Source organism: Eleutherodactylus coqui, chromosome 9 (genome assembly GCF_035609145.1).
Source record: "Eleutherodactylus coqui strain aEleCoq1 chromosome 9, aEleCoq1.hap1, whole genome shotgun sequence".
NCBI classification, from domain to species: Eukaryota; Metazoa; Chordata; class Amphibia; order Anura; family Eleutherodactylidae; genus Eleutherodactylus; species Eleutherodactylus coqui.
In genome coordinates, this window is record NC_089845.1 from 124,898,293 (window position 1) to 124,919,927 (window position 21,635).

Sequence of the window (21,635 nt, forward strand, 5' to 3'; positions counted from 1 at the left end):
TTCTTCTGTACTTCTTTCCATACCCCCCGCAGCGCATCTGTGGCGACATCAGCTGCAGGACAGGCAGACAGAGTAGAAATAGCTGTAAGGAAGCGAGGTTGCTGACCATATACGCAACGGAATGGAGATACCCCAGTGGAGGAACGAGTATGGTTGTTTAGCGCAAACTCTGCCAGCGGCAGGAATTCTGCCCACTGATGAGCCTTTTCGCTAGCAAACAACCGTAAATATTGCACTAAATCCTGGTTCTTCCGCTCAGTCTGACCATTAGTTTGTGGGTGGAATGCTGATGAGAAGGAAAGCGCCGTTCCCAGGTTTCTACAGAAGGCTCGCCAGAATTGCACAACAAACTGAAAACCGTGATCAGATACAATGTTTTCAGAAACCCCATGTAGACAAATGATTTCTTTTACAAAAATCTTAGAAAATTCTATCGCAGAAGGTAGCTTCTTTAACACCACGAAATGTGCCATTTTTGAGAAACGGTCTACAACAACTAGGACAGTGGTGAACCTCTGAGACTCATGTAGATTGGTGATAAAATCTACCGTTAAATGCGACCACGAACGAGAAGGCAATGGTAACGGTCTCAGAGGCCCCTCCGAACGCTATCGACGACTTTTTCAGCATGCACAGACAGAGCATCCCTTAAGAAAGTTGCGGATCTTCCGAAACATGTCTGGCCACCAGTAGTGTCTAGTACAAAGATCCAGAGTCCCCTGAACCCCCGGATGGCCTGTGAGAACAGATGAATGAGACTCTTCAGTGACTCTAAGATGCAAGGTTTCTGGCACAAACCATCTGCCCCCCAGCACCCCCAAGGGAGCGTCCTGCTGACAATTTTGTAGATGAGGAACGAGATCAGATCCTAAAGCTGCCACCACCACCCCAGGTGCAAGGATATTTTCGGGAGCCACTGTCTCACTTTCCGGCGAACCGAAACTCCGAGAGAGAGAGTCTGCCTTCATGTTCTTCTCCCCTGGAATATATGTAACAACGAGGTTAAACCTGGCGAAAAACAACGCCCACCTCGCCTGACAAGCTGTGAGTCTCTTAGCATTGGCGAGATATACCAAGTTTTTATGATCAGTATACACGGTAATGGGATGCCTTGCACCCTCAAGATTGTGACGCCACTCTTCTAGAGACCAATTAATCACCAATAACTCCCGATTACCCACATCATAGTTACATTCCGCCGAACTGAACTTCTGCGAGAAGAATGCACATGGACTATACCCAGATCTCCTGCTGACTTCCTGAGACAATACAGCCCCCAACCCCACCTCAGATGCATCAACCTCAATGAAGAACGGACGCTGCGAGCCAGGATGTACTAGCACTAGGGCAGCAGTAAATGCCCTTTTGAGATGACTAAAAGCCTCTAGGGCCTTTGGCGACCATCTTACCAAATCGGCACCCTTCTTGGTAAGATTGGTCTGGGGTTGAGCAACAACAGAATAATTCTGAATGAATTTACAGTAAAAATTTGCGAAACCTAAAAACCGCTGGAGAGCTTTCAGGTTATTTGGTCTGACCCATTGGGAGATTGCTGCCACTTTATCAGACTCCATTTGAATCTCTGTGGGTGAAATCACATAATCAAGGAAAGACACTTGTTTAGTACCAAAAATGCATTTCTCCAACTTGACAAAAAGTTGGTACTCACGCAAACGGGTCAGAACCAGCCTCAGGTGCCGCACATGTGAATCCCAGTCTGGGGAGTACACCAGAATGTCATCGAGATATATGACCAAAAATACCCCAGGAAGTCATGGAAGACCGCCTTCATAATCCCTGGAACACCGTGGGGGCATTACAAAGTCTGATGAGCATGACTAGACATTCAAAATGTGCTAACGAGGTGTTGAATGCGGTCTTCCTCTCATCTCTTTTTCGGATGCAAATTAAATTGTAAGCCCCCCCTTAAGTCAAATTTGGAAAACCAGTGGGCCCCTACCATCTGATTCAATAAATCAGGAATCAGGGGCAAGGAACACTGGTTCTTCACTGTAATTTTATTCAAAGCCCGATAATCCACACAAGGCCCCAATGTCCCATCCTTCTTCTCTACAAAGAAGAGACCTGCCCCGGCAGGGGATCTGGATGGCCTGATATGTCGTTTGGCCAGAGACTCTGAGATATAGGACTTAAGGGCTTTGTGCTCATGCCCAGACAAATTGAAAATGTCTCCCTTAGGAATGGGACTGTCAGGGATCAAATCAATACCACAGTCCCACTCGCTATGGGGAGGCAAAGTCTCAGACAGTTTCTTGGAAAATGCGTCATGAAAATCAAACAAATACTCAGGATTAAAGGGGTTGTCCCGCGGCGAAATCCAAATTTTTTTTTCTAACTTACCCCCGCATTCTGCCCTGTTAAAATCAATTCCGTTAGTTATTTAAAAAAAAAATCACTTACCTGCATCCCCGTTCGCGCAGCATCTTCTTTTCTTCTTTTAAAGATGGCCGCCGGTCCTTTCCCAATGATGCACCGCGGTTTTCTCCCATGGTGCACCGTGGGTCTTCTCCCATGGTGCACCATGGATTGTCTTTTCCTTCCTTGCGTTCCACTGCCGATACAGCCACCTAATTGGCTGATCGGCACCACGTGACGGGGCGGAGCTACGATGACGACGCGCAGACCAGCTCTCTGGCGCGAGCACACAGCAGAAGACCGGACTGCGCAAGCGCGTCTAAAAAAGCCAGAAGACACCGAAATTAGACGGAGCCACGGAGACGGGGACGCCAGCAACGGAGTGGGTAAGTGAATAACTTCTGTATGGCTCATATTTAATGCACGTTGTATATTACAAAGTGCATTAATATGGCCATACAGAAGTGCTTAACCCCACTTGCTTTTGCGAGACAACCCCTTCAAGTATGGTATCTGCTGAACACATGGATATAGTAGCTAAGTGACTATAACAGGACAACCCCCAATGTTTCAATTCCCGAGTGGACCAATCAAATCGGGGATTGTGCAGTGCCAACCAGGGCATACCAAGCACTACATCAACGGACATCCTTTCCATTACCAAGAACGACAGATTCTCAGAATGGAGAACACCCACAGTGAACTGTAAAATGGGAGTCCTCCATTGTACAACACCTGCCGACAGAGGGGTAGAATCAATACTAGTGAAGCGAATGGGAATTTTTAACGCCAAGAATTCAGTCATCAGAGGTCTGACAAAACTCAAACTGATCAAACTGGCGGCAGTATCCGAAGCAATAAAAGCTTGACCGGACCGAGTGAAATTCCGGAAGCCAATCTGACAAGGCACCAACAACTTAAGGAGTACCTGTGATCCTAGGTGATCCTCCCAAAAATCGCCTAGGATCTGAAGTTTTCCGCCGGTTCGGACTGATGTTGTAGATGCTTCTGAGGGCAGGTCGCTACACGATGTCCGACTTTCCCACAATAGAGGCAGAGACGATGAGTCATCCGGAACCGTCGCCGTTCCTCGGGACATAGCTGGTCTACTTCCATAGGCTCGGCACCAGAAGTTGGCATGGGAGAAGTGGGAGCGGGTCTGCTGGATTCCCTAGCCTTACGGGCCTGACGCTCCTCTTTTCTAGATCTCAGCCTCCTGTCAGCTTTGACCGCCAATTCCATTGCATCATTGAGTGTCACTGGAGTGGGATGAGAAATGAGTAGATCCTTGACAGCGTCAGACAGACCCAATAAAAACACATCTTTAAGGGTGCTATCATTCCAAGAGGTGTCATCTGCATACTGTCTAAATTTATAGCAATAGTCCTCTACCCACTGCTGCCCCTGACGTAGAGACAGGAGATGAGATCCTGCCAACCCCGCACGGTCCGGCTCATCAAAAATACCTCCAAGTTCCTGAAAAAACAAATCAACTCACTGCAGGCAAGCTGAACTCTCGGGCAAGGAGTAAGCCCATGTCTGGGGGGGGGACCCCGAAGTAGGGACATAATCAATCCAACTTTCTGGGATTCTGAGCCGGATAAGTGGGGCCGCATCCGAAAATACAATCTACATGCCTGCTGAAAAACAAAAAACTTGCTTCTGTCCCCTGAAAATACCTCAGGAAGAGGATACTTGGGCTTGGGAATAGAAGGAGCGGTAGAAACATGCACTAACTCCCGCTGCTCCTGGTCCACCATACGACCGGACAGGTCTTGGATCACGACCACTAAATCCTGCAAATGACTTGCGAGGGTACTCATAGCCTCCACTGGAGAGCAGTTTTAAAGGCCAGGCAAAAATGCAGACCAATGCAGACGAGTGGAAAAGTATCTGCAGTATGAGCCAGCAAAGAGTAATTATATTCACTGGAGAGATACAGCAGAAAGGAGGAGAACAGCCAGCACCAGGTGTAACAGCAACCACCACCTGCAAAGAAACCATTTGTAAAGTGAATTGTGCCTCCAAGTTATGGATAACTGTAACCACCATGTTACGGTATACTACCCTTGATATGCAGCCCAGGTGCCCTAGATCCCACTCACAACCCCTATCCCTGCCCATTTGCCTCCACTCCTGGCTAACCCCAGGCGGTCAACTGGGCGGCGGTCCCTACTCTCACTAGGGACCGAAAAAGAGATGCTGGCGTACCAGAATGGAAAGGGTAGAACACCGACAGAAAAGGCAGATGGAAATAACCAACACAAACAATATTAAGCTGAACTGAGGCAGATGGAAAAACCCGCCGGATAATAGCAAGTCTAGCAGACAAGCTGACAGGAGCAGGAGACCAACAGAGGCAGACTAGCTAGCACACTGAGGGAAACCAATAACTGGCAGTGATTGCAAGTCTGTGCTTGAACTTTAAACAAAAGCCTCCGCCCAGGGGCAGAGATAGGGAGACAGCCAACTCCCAACAGAACACAAAAGGGAGCTCGTGCACGGCAGCTGCATTCACGCCCCGACCGCGAGACCCCGCACACCGCCACCCCAGGAGCACCAGCAACCATGGCATGGTAACACACCAAGCTTGTTTTGCAGTAAACTGTGATTTATTTTTGCTTCCTCTGTTTCCTGAATTTTGATTGGGGTTTTTGCCCTGCATAAACATCTTAGCAGTGAACAGCACAGCCCAGTGCATCATCATCAACATCATCAACACCATGTCATTTTACTGTGAAAGACTTGTTTGGGAGGCCACACAGTAGATTTGGTCACTGTGGGTCAGCAAGTCAGCCATTCAAGACATCATCACCATTCTTGGTCATCATTAGAGATGAGCGAACACCAAAATGTTCGGGTGTTCGTTATTCGGAACGAACTTCCCGTGATGCTCGAGGGTTCGTTTCGAACAACGAACCCCATTGAAGTCAATGGGCGACCAGAACATTTTTGTATTTCGCCGATGCTCGCTAAGGTTTTCATGTGTGAAAATCTGGGCAATTCAGGAAAGTGATGGGAATGACACAGTGACGGATAGGGCAGGCGAGGGGCTACGTGTTGGGCTGCATCTCAAGTTCACAGGTCCCACTATTAAGCCACAATACCGGCAAGAGTGGGCCCCCCCCCCTCCCAACAACTTTTACTTCTGAAAAGCCCTCATTAGCATGGCATACCTTTGCTAAGCACCACACTACCTCCAACAAAGCACAATCACTGCCTGCATGACACTCCACTGACACTTCTCCTGGGTTACATGCTGCCCAACCGCCCCCCCTCCCCCCCCACAGCACACACCAAAGTGTCCCTGGGCAGCCTTCAGCTGCCCTCATGCCACACCACGCTCATGTCTATTTAGAATTGCGTCTGCCATGACGAGGGACCGCAGGCACACACTGCAGAGGTTGGCACGGCTAGGCAGCGACCCTCTTTAAAAGTGGCGGAGCGATAGCCCACAATGCTGTACAGAAGCAATGAGAAATAGAATCCTGTGCCACCGCCATCAGGAGCTGCACACGTGGGCATAGCAATGGGGAACCTATGTGCCACACACTATTCATTCTGTCAAGGTGTCTGCATGCCCCAGTCAGACCGGGCTTTTTAATTCATAGACACAGGCAGGTACAACTCCCTATTGTGAAGTCCCTGTCGACCCACAGCATGGGTGGCTCCCTGGAACCCACCGGCGGTACACAGAAATATCCCATTGCATTGCCCAACACAGCTGAGGTAGTAATGTCGTGCTTAATGCAGGTGGGCTTCGGCCCACACTGCATGCCCCAGTCTGACTGGGGTTCTTTATAAGTGTACAGATGTAGTAAAAACTCCGTGTGCACCTACAGCATGGGTGGGTGCCAGGAAGCCACCGGCGGTACATAGAAATATCCCATTGCATTGCCCAACACAGCTGAGGTAGTAATGTTGTGCTTAACCCTTTCCAATCCAATTTGTATATGGTTTTCCTAGGGGGCTTACTCTTTTTCTGCTGTTATACAACGGCGCTATATGCTGGCTAAAGCCAGTACTGCATGAGCTGACACGTAGGATAGGCTCCGACAGCAGAGAGGCTGGCAATATACAGTAAGAGAACCCCGACGGACGTCTACCAACAACGGAGCTGTACAGCCTTATACCCTAATGTCTTCACAGGTCACACAGTGGACTGGAAAGGGTTAATGCAGGTGGGTTTCGGCCCACACTGCATGCCCCAGTCAGACTGGGGTTCTTTACAAGTGGACACATGTAGGTTAAACTCCCTGTGGACCCACTGCCTGGGTGGGTGCCAGGAAGCCACCGGCGGTACATAGAAATATCCCATTGCATTGCCCAACACAGCTGAGGTAGTAATGTCGTGCGTAATACAGGTGGGCTTCGGCCCACACTGCATGCCCCAGTCAGACGGGTTCTTTAGAAGTGTACAGATGTATTAAAAACTCAGTGTGCACCTACAGCATGGGTGGCTCCCTGGAACCCACCGGCGGTACACAAAAATATCCCATTGCATTGCCCAACACAGCTGAGGTAGTAATGTCGTGCTTAATGCAGGTGGGCTTCGGCCCACACTGCATGCCCCAGTCAGACTGGGGTTCTTTACAAGTGGACACATGTAGGTTAAACTCCCTGTGGACCCACTGCCTGGGTGGGTGCCAGGAATCCACCGGCGGTACATAGAAATATCCCATTGCATTGTCCAACACAGCTGAGGTAGTAATGTCGTGCGTAATACAGGTGGGCTTCGGCCCACACTGCATGCCCCAGTCAGACGGGTTCTTTAGAAGTGTACAGATGTATTAAAAACTCAGTGTGCACCTACAGCATGGGTGGCTCCCTGGAACCCACCGGCGGTACATAAAAATATCCCATTGCATTGCCCAACACAGCTGAGGTAACGTCAGCTGTAATGCAGGTGGCCTAAAAATTAATTTGATTACACTGTAGGCGAGGGCCCACAAAAATTGCTGTATCAACAGTACTAATGTACATCCCAAAAATTGGCCATGGCCAGCCAAGAGGGCAGGTGAAACCCATTAATCGCTTTGGTTAATGTGGCTTAAGTGGTAACTAGGCCTGGAGGCAGCCCAGTGTAACGAAAAATTGGTTCAAGTTAAAGTTCCAATGCTTTTAAGCGCATTGAAACTTATAAAAATTGTTCTGAAAAATTATTTGAGTGAGCCTTGTGGCCCTAAGAAAAATTGCCCGTTCAGCGTGATTACGTGAGGTTTCAGGAGGAGGAGCAGGAGGAGGAGGAGGAGGAATATTAGACACAGATTGATGAAGCAGAAATGTCCCCGTTTTGGATGGTGAGAGAGAACGTAGCTTCCATCCGCGGGTGCAGCCTACGTATTGCTTACGTATCGCTGCTGTCCGCTGGTGGAGAACAGAAGTCTGGGGAAATCCAGCCTTTGTTCATCTTGATGAGTGTTAGCCTGTCGGCACTGTCGGTTGACAAGCGGCTACGCTTATCTGTGATGATTCCCCCAGCCGCACTAAACACCCTCTCCGACAAGACGCTAGCCGCAGGACAAGCAAGCACCTCCAGGGCATACAGCGCTAGTTCAGGCCACATGTCCAGCTTCGACACCCAGTAGTTGTAGGGGGCAGAGGCGTCACCAAGGATGGTCGTGCGATCCGCTACGTACTCCCTCACCATCCTTTTACAGTGCTCCCGCCGACTCAGCCGTGACTGGGGAGCGGTGACACAGTCTTGGTGGGGAGCCATAAAGCTGGCCAGGCCCTTAAAGACTGTTGCACTGCCTGGGATGTACATGCTGCTCGATCTACGCACATCCCCTGCTACCTTGCCCTCGGTACTGCGCCTTCTGCCACTAGCGCTGTCGGCTGGGAATTTTACCATCAGCTTGTCCGCAAGGGTCCTGTGGTATAGCAACACTCTCGAACCCCTTTCCTCTTCGGGAATCAGAGTGGGCAGGTTATCCTTATACCGTGGATCGAGCAGTGTGTACACCCAGTAATCCGTAGTGGCCAGAATGCGTGCAACGCGAGGGTCACGAGAAAGGCATCCTAACATGAAGTCAGCCATGTGTGCCAGGGTACCTGTACGCAACACATGGCTGTCTTCACTAGGAAGATCACTTTCAGGATCCTCCTCCTCCTCCTCCTCCTCCTCCTCCTCCTCCTCAGGCCATACACGCTGAAAGGATGACAGGCAATCAGCCGGTGTACCGTCAGCAGCGGCCCAAGCTGTCTCTTCCCCCTCCTCCTCATCCTCCTCATGCTCCTCCTCCTCCTCCTGTACGCGCTGAGAAATAGACAGGAGGGTGCCCTGACTATCCAGCGGCATACTGTCTTCCCCCGCCCCCGTTTCCGAGCGCAAAGCAGCTGCCTTTATGGTTTGCAGGGAATTTCTCAAGATGCATAGCAGAGGAATGGTGACGCTAATGATTGTAGCATCGCCGCTCACCACCTGGGTAGACTCCTCAAAATTACCAAGGACATGGCAGATGTCTGCCAACCAGGCCCACTCTTCTGAAAGGAATTGAGGAGGCTGACTCCCACTGCGCCGCCCATGTTGGAGTTGGTATTCGACTATAGCTCTACGTTGTTCATAGAGCCTGGCCAACATGTGGAGCGTAGAGTTCCACCGTGTGGGCACGTCGCACAGCAGTCGGTGCACTGGCAGCTTAAAGTGATGTTGCAGGGTGCGCAGGGTGGCAGCGTCCGTGTGGGACTTGCGGAAATGTGCGCAGAGCCGGCGCGCCTTTACGAGCAGGTCTGACAAGCGTGGGTAGCTTTTCAGAAACCGCTGAACCACCAAATTAAAGACGTGGGCCAGGCATGGCACGTGCGTGAGGCTGCCAAGCTGCAGAGCCGCCACCAGGTTACGCCCGTTGTCACACACGACCATGCCCGGTTGGAGGCTCAGCGGCGCAAGCCAGCGGTCGGTCTGCTGTGTCAGACCCTGCAGCAGTTCGTGGGCCGTGTGCCTCTTATCGCCTAAGCTGAGTAGTTTCAGCACGGCCTGCTGACGCTTGCCCACCGCTGTGCTGCCACACCGCGCGACACCGACTGCTGGCGACATGCTGCTGCTAACACATCTTGATTGCGAGACAGAGGAGGAGGAGGAGGAGGAGGAGGGTGCTTTAGTGGAGGAAGCATACACCTCCGCAGATACCACCACCGAGCTGGGGCCCGCAATTCTGGGGGTGGGTAGGACGTGAGCGGTCCCAGGCTCTGACTCTGTCCCAGCCTCCACTAAATTCACCCAATGTGCCGTCAGGGAGATGTAGTGGCCCTGCCCGCCTGTGCTTGTCCACGTGTCCGTAGTTAAGTGGACCGTGGCAGTAACCGCGTTGGTGAGGGCGCGCACAATGTTGCGGGAGACGTGGTCGTGCAGGGCTGGGACGGCACATCGGGAAAAGTAGTGGCGACTGGGAACTGAGTAGCGCGGGGCCGCCGCCTCCATGATACTTTTGAAGGACTCAGTTTCCACAACCCTATACGGCAGCATCTCAAGGCTGATGAATTTTGCTATGCGGACGGTTAACGTTTGAGCGTGCGGGTGCGTGGCGGCGTACTTGCGCTTGCGCTCGAACACTTGCGCAAGCGACGGCTGAACGGTGCGCTGAACTACACTGCTGGATGGGGCCGAGGACAGCGGAGATGAGGGTGTGGGTGCAGGCCATGAGGCGGTAGTGCCTGTGTCCTGAGAGGGGGGTTGCATCTCAGTGGCAGGTTGGGGCACAGGGGGAGAGGCAGGGGTGCAAACCGGAGGCGGTGAACGGCCTTCGTCCCACCTTGTGGGGTGCTTGGCCATCATATGTCTGCGCATGGTGGTGGTGGTGAGGCTGTTGGTGTTGGCTCCCCGGCTGAGCTTTGCGCAACAAAGGTTGCACACCACTGTTCGTCGGTCGTCAGGCGTCTCTGTGAAAAACTGCCAGACCTTAGAGCACCTCGGCCTCTGCAGGGTGGCATGGCGCGAGGGGGCGCTTTGGGAAACACTTGGTGGATTATTCGGTCTGGCCCTGCCTCTACCCCTGGCCCTGGCCACCGCACTGCCTCTTGCAACCTGCCCTGCTGATGCCCTTGACTCCCCCTCTGAAGACCTGTCCTCCTGAGTAAGCGTTGCACACCAGGGGGGGTCAGTCACCTCATCGTCCTGCTGCTCTTCCTCCGAATCCTCTGTGCGCTGCTCCCTTGGACTTACTGCCCTTACTACTACCTCACTGCAAGACAACTGTGTCTGATCGTCATCATCCTCCTCACCCACAGAAAGTTGTTGAGACAGTTGGCGGAAGTCCCCAGCCTCTTCCCTCGGACCCCGGGAACTTTCGAATGGTTGGGCATCAGTGACGATAAACTCCTCTGGTGGGAGAGGAACCGCTGCTGCCCAATCTAAGCAGGGGCCCGAGAACAGTTCCTGGGAGTGTTCCCGCTCCTGAGCAGGTGTCATTGTAGTGGAGTGAGGAGGCTGGGAGGAAGGAGGAGCAGCAGACAGAGGATTCGGATTTGCAGCAGTGGACGGCGCAGAACTGCGTGTTGACGATAGGTTGCTCGAAGCACTTTCTGCCATCCAGGACAGGACCTGCTCACACTGCTCATTTTCTAATAACCTTCTCCCGCGTGGACCCATTAATTGGGCGATGAATGTGGGGACGCCAGAAACGTGCCTCTCTCCTAATCGCGCAGCAGTCGGCTGCGACACACCGGGATCAGGAGCTCGGGCTGTGCCCACACCCTGACTTGGCCCTCCGCGTCCTCGGCCGCGTCCACGTCCTCTAGGCCTACCCCTACCCCTCAGCATGCTGTATTACCAGTGATTTGATTTCACAGGCAGGAAATAAATTGGCGCAAGACTGCAGGCCAAATATAATTTTTGCCCTTTTTGGAAAACGAAAGGCCCCACTGCCTCTAGTGAATGAATTATCTAAGTTTAATAACTGTGCTGTGTCCCTGCTTATGTGTCACAGAACGTGAGGGTAGCAGAGTTATTATAACTCTTGGAGAGCAGGTATTTTTTTCCCAATTAAGGAAAGCAAATGGCGAAGCCAGCAGTAAAGCGTAGCTGGGTGCGTCTGATTTAGCAATGTTGTTCAAGCAGCTCACACGTGTCCACCGCCCTTAGGACGGACAGAGGCTGGACAAATAGATTTGTTTTCAGTTTTTTTCCACCAAAAGGCAGCACTGCGTATATTCAATGAACATGAGAAGTTTAATAACTGTGCTGTGTCCCTGCTTATGTGTCACAGAACGTGAGGGTAGCAGAGTTATTATAACTCTTGGAGAGCAGGTATTTTTTTCCCAATTAAGGAAAGCAAATAGCGAAGCCAGCAGTAAAGCGTAGCTGGGTGCGTCTGATTTAGCAATGTTGTTCAAGCAGCTCACACGTGTCCACCGCCCTTAGGACGGACAGAGGCTGGACAAATAGATTTGTTTTCAGTTTTTTTCCACCAAAAGGCAGCACTGAGTATATTCTATGAATAATAACTGTGTTGTGGCCCTGCCTATACAATTCTTTCCCTGCAGTATCAATGGAGGGTGCAATGGTCTGCAGAGGCGATTTTGAGAAGCAAAAAAAAATGCAGCACAGCTAACAGCAGCCTGGACAGTACTGCACACGGATAAATATGGCCCTAGAAAGGACCGTTGAGGTTCTTGAAGGCTACACTCACTCCTAACACTCTCCCTGCCTATGCAGCACTTCTGTCCCTAATGCCAGGTGCAACGGTCTGCAGAGGCGATTTTGAGAAAAAAAAAATTTGCCACTGCTAACAGCAGCCAACACACAGCTATCAGTGGCCCTAATAAGGACCTTTGGGGGGTCTTGAAGCCTACACTAACTACCAATTCTTTCCCTACAGCAGCTCCGGTACAAACAGCACTGTCCCTCATCTAACTCACAACCCATCTGAGGCGAGCCGCGGGAGGGGCCGACTTTTATGTTCGGGTGACACCTGATCTCCCCAGCCACTCACAGCAGGGGGGTGGTATAGGGCTTGAACGTCACAGGGGGAAGTTGTAATGCCTTCCCTGTCTTTCAATTGGCCAGAAAAGCGCGCTAACGTCTCAGGGAAGGAAGTGAAAGTAACCAGAACACCGCATGGTGTTCGTTACGAATAACGAACATCCCGAACACCCTAATATTCGCACGAATATCAAGCTCGGACGAACGCGTTCGCTCATCTCTAGTCATCATACTTCCGATCATCCAAAGTACCTAAAAGCTCCCCTAGACTGCCTGACAGTGGGGAATCTGAGCCTTGGTGTCTTCTAAATGAAACAAATCTGTTAAAATCTGAAAGCACCAGTGGGGAAAACAGCATGAGAGCGAATGGTAGACGAGGAAACCATACAACCATACAACCTAAAGCCAGTGCTACCGTACCCAAACAACCTCAGGTGTTGTACAGTTGCAGAAGCAAAATTATCACATTGTCTGGACTACATGAAAGTAAAGCGAACCTTCAACTGAGGGAACCCTCTTCTCGTAAGCCTAACTTAAAGGGAACCTGTCACGTCCCCACAGCACCATAAGCTTAGCTATGGTGCTGTTAGAGGATGTGACAGCGTGTCGGGTGATATATGTTATATTCACCCATTCCCTGGATCCTGCAGTGCCCGCCACTAAAGTCCTTGTGCCGCACTGAACATCCAGCTCTTTTCACAATGCTGTGCGCATGCTCTCTAATACTCTCTATCGACTTCAGAGGGGTCACTGTGGGAACCAGGGAGCTGGTGAGTATAAAAAATACAGCACCCGGGGCCCTATCACCTACCCTAACAGAATCATAAGTTAATTTATGGTGCTGTAGGGGGTGACAGGTTCCCCCTAAAAGGGGTTTTCTGTCATTAAAAAGATGCCAAATGGCAGATAATGATGTTAAATATTTTTTAAAAGCCATACTCACCGGTCCAATGGCTTCCCTTGTCAAGTAATTGCCGGTCTAATTCTGGAAATGACTGAAGTGGTCATGTGCCGTTCCTCATTCACTGGCTTCAGTAGGCATCTGTGCTTGAACAACATGTGATCACTCGAGCAATGAATGGCATATTACCGCTGTAGTCACTTCTGGAATTGGACTGGAGCTGGACTGGTAAACCATTGGAAAGGTGAGTATAGAATCCTTTTCCATTATAAATCATTTTCAGTCCTCTGTAATTTTCATGTCAGAAATCCCCTATGACCTTAAGACCAGAGATTTTTATATTTTTCTTCTCTATCCCCGCTTTCCGAGAGCCATGACTTTTTTATTTCTGTTTTCAGGAGAAATTGCTTAGCGAAATGCGGGTTGCTTTTTCTCCTCTTGCTTCTTGTAAAAAATAAAACATTTGGAGCTAAATGTATGTTTTATTGGGAAAATTTTATTTTTTATTTTCACTGCCCAATGCTATCAACTTCCATAAAACACTTACGGGGTCAAGATGCTTACTAAACCTCTCGATGACTTCATTGAGGATAGGGGTGTATCTTAAAGCTCTTAAACCCTTTTTAAAAAGTCCAGCTTGCCCCCCACTTATTGCACTTCATTGTTGCTGGCTGTAGTTTGCCCAAAACTTTTCACTGCATTAATGAGATTCTTAAATGGTCCATTGATGCAGCAGCCAGCTATAATTTGGGGGCTTAGATACAGCGGCGTGGCTCTAGTGAACCATTAAATAATGCAGTCATCATGTAATAGTCAGATGTTAGCTCTACACAGTGACACCTTCTCTGATTGGGGTTGCCCATTTTTGTTTTCACTTTCTATCTGGGCCCAGGCCGCCATGAACACTTCTTTCATCAGCAACTCTTCTTTACGCACTCACACACTCTACCTATCTTGCCACTATCCCCTCCACTAAGTGCCCTCATACACCCACAGCAGCCCCTAAGTGCCCTCACATATCTACAGTGGCCCCTCAGTACCCTCATATATCTATATCAGCCCCTCAGTGTCCCCACACATCCACAGTGGCCCTGCAGTGCCTCTACACTTCCACAGTAGCCCCTCTGTGTTCCCACTAACATACAGTGGCCCCTCAGTGCCTGCACACATCTACAGTGGCCCCTCAGTGCCTGCACACATCTACAGTGGCCCCACAGTGCCCCCACATATATACAGTGTCGCCTCAGTGTCCCCACACATGCACAGTGGCCCCTCAGTACTCCCACACATCCACAGTGGCCCTGCAGTGCCCCCACACATCCACTGTGGCCCCTCAGTGTCCTGACACTGTAGTATCCCACTACAGAAGTTAATGTAGTGATTTTGCCAAAACATTTGTGTACCTCTTTAATACTGTGAAAAGCTTATTTTTACGCCATTCTGTCTGGTAAACTCACACTGTACCCCATGGGTTAGTTAGGTAATAGTAGAAAGCTGTTCTTAGTTTAAAAAATGACCCATCATCCTTGATTGGTAGATGGAATTCTAGTACGTATATGGGAAAAACTAACATAGTAGAGAGAAGAGTTAGGGGGTCAGTGTATAGGACAGTACAGGACAGTAAAGTAGGGAGTTGGAAGAAAGCGAGAAGACAGTGAGAAAACAGAGAAAAAACAGACAGAAGACAGTCAGAAGACAGTCAAAGGACCAGAGGAGATCAGCTTCGGTCAGATTAAAAAGAGCAGAACCTCAGCAAAGTTTGCAGAGTGCATCAGTTTTTGCAAAGCCCATTGTATCAGTTTTTGAACTGAACAATCCCCGGGATTATGGGAGGAGCCAGACAGGCTGGGTTTTGAATAAGAGAGTTAGTTAGGAACAAGCTTGAGAACAGAACAGAACCAGTTAATGAACTGAGAAAAGCAAAGACAAGAGCTTAAGAAAGCTACTGTGTGGTTAGAAGTAGGAAGTGTGAGTACAAAACAGCAAAGTTTACCTAGAAAAGACAGAGAGAAAGCATGAAAAAAACAGTGTTTCCCTGAAAATAAGACACTGTCTTAGGTACTGGTGCACCATGTCTCCACCAAAAGTATGGGTGGTGACATGGGTTAGCTGAGTTGAGATAAAGGAGACGGGCAGGTGACGCCTACAGGTGGTGATTGGCTGATGCAGGCTGTCACTTTATCCACTGGTCTCCCATCCCCGCTCCTGACAGTGTCCCATCTCCACTGGCATCTCCCCTTTGCTACTGTGAGTGTATTGGGTCCCATCTCCCCTGGCTGGGATCCCGCTCGTGTGAGTGTCTCCCCTCCCATCTCCCTGCCAACCCCCTGGTGTGAGTGTACCATCTGTGCTCCCGACCTACTCCCCACCCTGCTGTTACTGTCTCCGCTAGCCCTGGCATCTGCGGCTGTGAGGCATCTGTGGCGGCTGTGCTAATAGCCCCGCTGTGACTTTCCCTGGTGCTGGCGTCCCAGCTCAGATTTCACTCTCGTTCTCCCCACTGGCCTCCCATCTGCGCTCCCTGGCCCTCTGTCACAGTCTCTGGCACACTTCCATTTCCACTCTCCCTGCACCCTGCTATGTCTCTGCTCATGGGCATGCGGAGAGTCTCCCTGCCCGCCTCCACAGTATGCTTCCGGCCTAGATGTCACTGTGCTTCCCAGCAGGCTGCTATCAATGGATGGATGGCTCGATCCGCATGGCGGCCAGACAATCCCCAGCAGCCTCTCATGTCTGCTCCCATTGCGCCGTGCTACTCACTCTGCTGTCACTGTTTTCCCTGCCGGACTCCAATTCAGCCAATCAGCAGCTAGGGGCATGAACGGGGCGTTACCTCGAGCTAAGCCCTGTGAACCCCTAGCTTCTGGTGTAGACATAATGCACCAGTACCACTGTCTTATATTAATATTTGCCCCAAAAGAGGCACAGTGTCTCATTTTCAGGGGTGTCTTATACTTACCTAGCCAACGGCGTCCTGCTGCTGGTCTGCAGCAGGCTGCTGTGTCCTCTGTGCTGACAACATTCTCTACCTGGTAACAGGGCTTTGAATACCCCACCTCCAGCACCACTGGCTCAGCCAATCAGATCTGGCGCTCCATGAATTAATCACAGCCATTCAGTGATGTGGAATAAGTTGGTGCTATACAAATAATCCTCACAATTATGGGTGGGATACAAATGGTTGCAACATGTCTAGATGAATTCCTTAATGGGTGTGGTTTTTAACATGGGGTCTTTAGGAGGAGGTTTCTAGTGTTTTAGTACCTCATGGCCTCTACCAATCTGAAATGGGGCCTGGAGAAATTCCTAATTAGAGGAAGACTCTGAATTGAGAAGGTGCATCTTCATCTCTGAGGCCTGTGTTGAGTCATACTTCACCATAGGTGGAATATTACTAAAAATAATGCAGAATCGGGATAATAAAATTTGAGTTTGTTTCCCTGGTAACTCTAGCAGTGCTACAGAATAAATGGTTTAAAAACTTAAATCTGCAAGATAAATAAAATTTTTAAGATTCATCTCCATGTTACTTTGAATCCTGTGAAGGACGTAAAACATTACTAAGCTTCCTAAAATCAGTTTGGAATACTTTGAGGGGTGTCATTTTTAAAATGGGCTTATTTATGGGTGGGTTCTAAAATATAGGTGCCTCAAAGGCACTTCAAATCTGAACTGGTCCCTAAAAATACATTTCATAAATGTTCTTAAAAATTTGTACAACATATCTAAATACAATAAAATGTGAACCCCTTAGTTAAAAAAAATCATTCCTAAATGTTGTCGTCTATTTGTTCTTACAGTTTGACCCAACCCCTTCTTAAGGAGACACGACACCACTTCTGACCCACATCAAAGGACTAACCTGCTGCACAGTGATGACGGGCAATCACCCCAAAACAGTCTGTCTGTGCATGGTTTTGTGGCTTGGTTTCCTATTCCCAATCATTGACCTGTTATAAGGTCACTTTGATTTGAAGGACTGCTGCAATCCAAGAGATGGCGCTGTAGAGGTATTTTTCCATCTTTTTTATTTGCATAAACTGGAGACTCAGCCACCACCCGGAATACAATATACAGCGGTAAACAGCATTCTAACACATTCTAATAGCATATTGCAACATTTATGTGTCAACATTTTTCACGTACACGTGGTATATACAACTTAAGGGCTCATGCCCACCGCCGTGACAGACTCTGCCGTCGGTCATGGCACCCCCCCAAGGACCCCATACTCACTTCCCGGAATCGCTGTGCGCGTCCGGCCTGACGTGCCGATGTGCATGCGCAGTACAGCGCATGACGCGGCCAGCATGGGCAGGGTCGCGTATTCACGCGATACTTACGCTGTATGACAGCGCAAGTATAGCATGACGGCCGGCTTCTATTGACTACAATGGAAGCCAGGCGCGCGTATTCCCGCGGCAAATAGGACATGCCGTAAGTTATTTCACGCTCCAGAATTCCGCGGTGGAATTCTGCAGTGTGAACATTTAGCTATTAGGTTGAATAGAACCTAAAAGCTGCAGTGTAAAGCCACGGATTTTCGCTGCGTTAAAGACGCCGGAAATCCGGCCGTGGGCATTAGCCCTTAGGGTACCAGGTGTATAATTCCAGGTGCCACAGAAGCACCTAATCCCCTCTGCCCTTATTCCTCTCATAGAAATACAAAGGATTGAACCCGCTGTGTGAAGTTGATGGGGGAATGTTTCACAATTCATTTATGTTGGCAAGATATGTTTAGCTACAAGATCTACAGTAACTTACTTGCTTTGGATAAATGAAATAAGATGTTTTTTGGGTTTTTCCCTTTGTAAGGGATTTGAAATTTAATTTTTAATTCTTAATAGACTTTTCGATAGAATTTTCAATATAAGATATTAGATGCATCATATAATTTTTAAAGAGTTTGTAATAATAATTTAGCAGTAAGTATAAAAAAGGAATAAAACATTTAATATTTATGGCTATGGAGAATCTTTTGAGGGGCAATTTATTTCACCTAAACACATGTATTTTGGGTGACAATCATCTCTACATTAGGGTTTAATTACAAATTTTATACCATTTGTCTTCTGCAGCTTCTATATATTACATTTGCCTCTGTTCTCTCTTCTCCTACAAGTTCTTGTCAGCTAATATATGGCCACAACAAAGTTTAATTTAGTTGTGAAGATAAATTAGCTGAAAAAAAGCGCAGAAGAGAAGAGATAAGGCCCCCTCCTACTGAGACTGAGAATGCCTTAACAGGAGATGACCTATTGGGGGCAGATGCCTGATAGTCATCCCGATGTAATTGCCCCTGTGCTTTCATTCCACTTGCCCGCCATCATTCGCAGTAAACAGGCCGTCATTCGTAGATGTTTACACAGTCAGATTGTCATTTGATTTTCATTTGCAGAAACTGAATGACTAATAAATTATCATTCGTTGTCCAGTCATTGGCAGAATTTACACTGAATGATCATTGTTCAGATTCCCGAAATTCTGCGAAAACTTGAATAATGTTCAGCCTGCGTAAAAAAGCCCTCAGAGCCCTTTTACATGCAGTGATTGTTCAGATTTTGGCTGGATCATGGGCATCTGAACAATGATTGTTCAGTGTAAATGCTACCAGTGAGTGAATGACAAAGAATTTCTTTGCTTATCATTGGTTGTTCACTTTAGGCCGAATGAACACCGGCGTATTTGCATTGCAAAATCCAAACACTACCCATAGACATGCTATTGAAAATCACTTTTCCCTGTCCTTGAGCGGAAATCAATTGCGATGTTCCGTTCGCGGAGAGAAAATAGCAGCATGTTCTATTTTAGCACGGATTCCGCGCGGGTGGCTTTCATTGAAGTCAATGGAAGCCGTCTGATCCGTGGCCCGTCCGCTATCTGTACTGCGCATGTGCAGTGGCACATCGGCCAGCACATCCGCATACAGATAAAGAAAACTGCTGTCAGGTTCGCGGGGGTCTCCGTCCGGGCACAGTGTTGGATCTGACCCGGTCGTGTGCATTCGGCCTTAGGCAGGCACATGAACCAAATGACAATCGGCTTGTGAAAACGGGTAGTCGTTCAAACTTCGTTGTGGTCATGAATTAGCTGATAAAATAGTGCAGGAGAGGAGAGAGGAGAGAGAGACTAAGTATGAGACCAGCCTCACTGACAGATCATCTATTGAGCATTAGACTGCAGTGTCTGTATGCAGTGATATGTAGAAGCTACAGAAGACAAACTGTTCAAAATGTTTAACTAAATCCTATTGCAAAAATAATTGAAAAAAATGTTGCACCCCAGATGTCAAAAACCACGGAGAATTTAAGAAGATCCTGCATAAATCTGAGAACCTCTCTTCAGAAGGGAAGTTCTCCAGGGCAGGAACACATGGGAAATAGAAAAAGTACCCATGTCTGACATCTGAAACTGAAATAATCAGATGTGGAGGCCCAATTCTTTTTAACCTATCGGGGGTATAATATATTCTATTAGACAATTTAGTTTGGATTAAAAAATCCCAGGAGCCGATTACCAACGAATAATACCAAGTCTTCAAAGTGCATCAGATAGTTGGCTATAAAATCTCTCGGGATGCAAATAACGCTCCATTGTCTTATGATATTTTGTTCCTTGTAAGGGCTTGTAAGGCTTTTGTACTGTCAGGATACCGCAGTGTTCAGAAATATGATGTGGTTTGGCCGGTGAGCGAACCGCTAGCTGTGGTAACCACTTTAAGGAAAGAGATACACTTCATACAAGAGAAGGTGAGTCTGTTCAATCTCTGCACTTGGGTGGAAGCCAAAAGTTACTTTTCCTCCTTCGCGGTAATCATTCATTTCTGATATTTAAAGTTCTCATCCAGACAGAAAGGCTGAATGAAAACAATTCTTACTCCATATGCTTTCAGTGATTTGGAACCAAGCTCCGGTAATCCCAGCCCTCTCCGATTCCATGTGAACTAAATTTGTGGTTTACAGTTTCCTCTTCGATACCTTTTTAGTGTTCCTCCTATAAGGCACTTGCTTAGCCAGATAAGACAGAAGAAAGTATTAACCCCTTTTCCAATATGCAAGGTGACTTATTCTTGAACTCAGTGGGATTATATCCAGAAATGGGGTTCGGCAGAGAAATAGAACAGATCAGTGTGTTGATGTTTTCAGCCTTAAAAAGGGTTTTCCTGCTCTGAATTACTGAAGACCTATCCTCAAGATAAGTCATTAGTAATTGATCTACGTGTATCGGCCACTTGAAACCCTCAGCTGATCGTTGGGCTGCTGCACTAGTGTGCAAAGTTAATGTGTGGTCGAAAACACAGAGCACTGTCCCTGCAAACCAGCCCGGGCCACTGCAGTGTGTATGGAGCTTTGCATTTACTGGAAGACATTAATGTGATAAGGCCTGCTGATCGGTGGGATCACATCAACTTGCGACCTCATTTGCTTTCATTCCTTGGGATGCAGGCAGGGCTACACTGAAATCTTTGTTCATGTAATGTGTGCCTGAGGTACCCCTGTTTTACCCTTTAAGCCCACCAGTTGGGATAAAGACTTTTCTGCAGGGTTCACAGGGTGTTACTCAAGAAATGGTCACAGAAATGTGGCAGCTGATGCTGCTAGAAGTTGAGACGCTGTACCTGAGGGTGTGAATAGACGTGTTGGCAAACATTCTGGGTCGAGGCAGGCAGCACACTTCAGGAGGAGGAACAATCCAGAGTTTGGGTGATGGAAAACAGGTTCAGCACAGTAAATCAGACCAGAAGTCATGGCAGACCGCAGACAGTAGCCTAGTCAATATAACCAGCGGAGGTCAGAAGCAGAAATTTGAATTTAGTCAAGGATAGCAAAAGTCAGGAAATGAGAGAATCTGAACAATTTGATAGCACTTGAGCATGACCAAAATGAGCACAATACTCTGGCACCCTCTATGGGAGGAGGATGCCAGATATAGGGAGGTGTCAAATATGATTGCCGGGGGACTAGATAGTTTGGGCACACTGGCCTTCTAGAAGTATGGCTGTATATGCGTGTGCATCCTCTGTGCCACTGTCACAGACAGTGCAGACAGATTACACTGACCTCTGTGCCTTGTCTGGGTGACTGATCTTCTTTGTTCTCTTGTAGAGGTGTTTATTGTGAAACATTTCTTTATTATTGAGGACAATGTTCTTTTAAGAAAATTAATAATGCTCTGGCATGCTGTAATTAATGCACAGTAGGGGGTCGTAGTGATGTGGGCGTGAGGGGAGGAGCCAAGAGAAGTCTAGAAATACCACGGAGTGATAAAGGGACGGAGAGAGGGAAGAGATATTGTTCACAGAAGTAGTATATGCATGCTTCATCTTAGTCACTGGCGCAACAAACTATTGAAAGATTGTCTCAAATGAGGAACTCGTGAGATCGAGACAGGCCAGACCCAGAGCAGAGAGGGCAATTGCAGTGAAGAGGTGCTTGA